The 3,179-nt window shown below is 45.4% G+C and overlaps 1 protein-coding gene across 1 annotated transcript in view; it reads right to left on the reverse strand.

The window, feature by feature from the left end:
* The window catches only part of mtmr11 (myotubularin related protein 11), a 25,260-nt gene extending 25,006 nt beyond the window's left edge, over positions 1-254 (reverse strand). Inside the window, exon 1 of the mRNA XM_017452753.3 lies at positions 1-254. This exon is cut by the window's left edge and continues 118 nt beyond it. The gene's annotated coding sequence lies outside the window, so the exon portion shown is untranslated.
* Between the last annotated feature and the right edge of the window lie 2,925 nt (positions 255-3,179).

Genomic DNA, 3,179 nt, shown 5'->3' on the forward strand with positions numbered 1-3,179 from the left:
AAACGCGTCGCGCTGACCTCCATCTCGGTGTGTTTACACCCCTCGCGGATTTTTATTATTTATTTGTTCTTCAGCGCCGTTCGCGTTTTCTCAAGAACAAAGGAAGCAAGAGCAGAGCTCAGGGGCTCGAACTGAGGAGAAGATTTCCGTTCGTTCACGCCTTCGCCATCGTGAACATGACACTGGAGCTTCCCACAGTAACCAGAACAAAAATGAGAGAGAAAGACGGAGAGAGGGAGAGAGAGAGAGAGAGAGGGGGGGGGGGGGGAGAGGGAGAGAAAGAGGGAAAGAGGGAAAGAAAGAGAGAAAAGCGGGCTGGTGAGCCTGTCGCTCTTAAAGGGCCAGCGCGCGACCGAGACCGTTCAAAACTCACCGAGTCGGTTCACTTAAACGGTTCTTTGATTCGGAATCGTTCAAAGGTTTGTTCTGAATACAGCTGGGCTTCCAAAACTTTTTTTTACTAGTTTTATTATTATTTTTTTGGCACATTATTAATTTAACACACACACACACACACACACACACACACACGTAGTATGTCCCGAAGCGTTTTATTCCTCTTATACCGCACCGTCAAATACAAATACGCTAATAGCGATGGAGAAACATGAACGAAACCTGCTAAAAACAGGACGGGGGGGGGAAAAAAACATCTTTATTATATCAAGGTCACGTTGAAGAACGTTTAAGTTTATGTGGGTCTGTTTTCTGGATGACGATGTAAAGGAGAACGGAGACATTTTCTTTAATCACATGACACACACACACACACACACACACACACACACACATCCTGAAAGAATTTAATTCTTCTTATACGACACAGATTAATAAACGTCACACTTTTTTTTTTTTAACCCTTTATATAGTTACATTTAATGTGTGAGAAAGAAGTTAGGTTCTGTTTTCGCTTACGCTATAGCAGAAACAGTCGATCCCCCACGAGCCTCGCTCTTCTCTCTTTTTTTAAAAAAAAGCTTTTATAATTTTTTAAAAATACAAATTGTCATGTTACAGGGAAACTGTCTGGAAACTGTTTACGTGTATTTATGTGTATCAGTCTGTACAGGATTTCGTTTCATTTGTGTGCGTGTGTGTGACTGTCGCGGCCAAAAATGCTCGATTTTAGTGCGGATCTTTTCGAAATTTGCGACGCGGCTTGCGGCGTTATTTTCTGCGTGCTTTTTTTTGTGTTAAACCACGTGAATCGGTCGAAATCGCAATCGCAGGAAATAGTTTTGCGCGCCCTTTCTCAGCGGTGTTTGTTGGTAAACGAGACCTTTTAGCTGCACTCACGTTCGCCGCACGTGAATCGAAGCGGGCTTCGGCTTCGCGGGGCCGAATCTGCGGAAAATCGCTAAATCCTGGAGGGACTGGTGTATCATACACTCTGTCGTGTCCGCTCCCGGTCTGTATGGATATAAATTGGTCCTCTGTGTGCAAAAACTGTTCAGTAATCTCACTCACTAGTAACGTAAACAACGAAAATACCATTAACGGAAAAAAAAACCAACTTTATTAAAAAGGTGAAAAATTCCTCCAACGAGCAGTACTTCTTTTTGGAAACCGGTTCTGCTTTTTATACACGTGAAGTCGCGAGAAAGTAGCGAGTTCTTTTGTACGTTTCATGTCACTAGCTCTTTCGCGACCTAGCGTGACGTTAACAAGCGTAAATCGAAAATACGTCTTGCGTGACGGTCTCGACAAACATCTACAAGGACGTTTCATCTTTCCCAACTCCATCTCAAATCCTTCCTGGAGGAATTTGCTGTGGAACCCTTAAAAGTTCAATCTAGAACCCCACAACAGACTGTTCTACACGTTAGAAACATTCACGGACGATGAGAACGCTCACGTAGATGACGGAGCCATTTCTATATCTGCGATAAACGTAAGCGATAGCAGGGACGTTAAACGTAACTGTAAACAGTTGCGGACGTAACCCGCTGTTGAATATCCGAACAGCACGGCATGGCGTGTTTTATTTCCGTAAGAACACGAGTTATAATCCTTGTAAGTGTTTGAAAGGTCAGTAAGAACTTTAAATACGGAAAAACTGACACTAAAGTAACAATCAGGTTAACACTCGTCCGCTTTAGCTCTTGAACAGCCTCGGAGCGGAACTATCCCGACCCGGTTACCTTTTCACGGCTGTAGCGCAGAACCGTAGATGTGGCGCGAGCGGGTTCTCCGGAGCGGTACGTCTTCAGCGCTCGTCCGGATCCGACGCGATGTGACTCGATGCGAGCTCGGGACTCTTTCAGCTCTCCGCTGAAACGGATACCGGCGAAGCCAAAAAGAAATGAAAACCGACCCCGAAGCCATCAGCGCCCGTATGACTAATTTATCACACTCTCACTTCGGAATTTATCACGGCCGATAAAATCCAGAGAGCAGCCGTTTTAACGGATGAAACCCGTGAGTGGGGACGATGGCTGGGATCGGACCTGGGAGATGAATCATTTAAAGTGCACCTATTGTGTTTTTTTTCCTATTATGTTACCGTTCATGTAGTGTTGTATACGTAGCTGCTTGTGAACGTAAAAAGTCTGCAAAGTTTAAAAAAAAAACAAAAAAAAAACCCAACGCGCACGACAAACGGAGTGATCGACTCCCGAAAGAAGGAACCGATTCGGAACGGCCGAATCGAGTCGTTAGTGATTCCAAACTTGCTTCCTGTACAAATCGACGTAGGTGTGTAACAAAAAGCCCCCGCCTCTGGTCTTCATCACCTGCTCGCTGACGGCGCTAGACCAATCACGACAGACCGGGACGTCTGACCGATCGGAGCAGAGCGTGCTCTCTGAAAGGCGGAGTTAAGAACGAATCGTTCAACGAGTCGTCCGTGACACTGCGGAAAACGATTTCACGCCGCGGTTTAAACGACGGGTGCGTCGAAGCGTTTTTTGACCTCGGACGCGCGTAAATCTATCGTGTGAGAGCCGTGAAACACAATCAGGCACGTTTCAAAACGATGACCGGTGCACTTTAAGTGCGAGTACGAACATATAGTGCGGTAACTGTTGCGTTATTAAAGGAATAAAAGACTTCCACATACGCCCTTTTAGAAAAAATAGTCCGCTTCCGGATGGTAACAGGAACTCTGCTGCATGACCACCGGACTAATCTCTTCGTTAACATGGCCAGGGTTGATAAACGAGCAATTTGAATATACAACC

This window comes from Ictalurus punctatus, chromosome 23 (genome assembly GCF_001660625.3).
Source record: "Ictalurus punctatus breed USDA103 chromosome 23, Coco_2.0, whole genome shotgun sequence".
In the NCBI taxonomy this organism is placed as follows: Eukaryota; Metazoa; Chordata; class Actinopteri; order Siluriformes; family Ictaluridae; genus Ictalurus; species Ictalurus punctatus.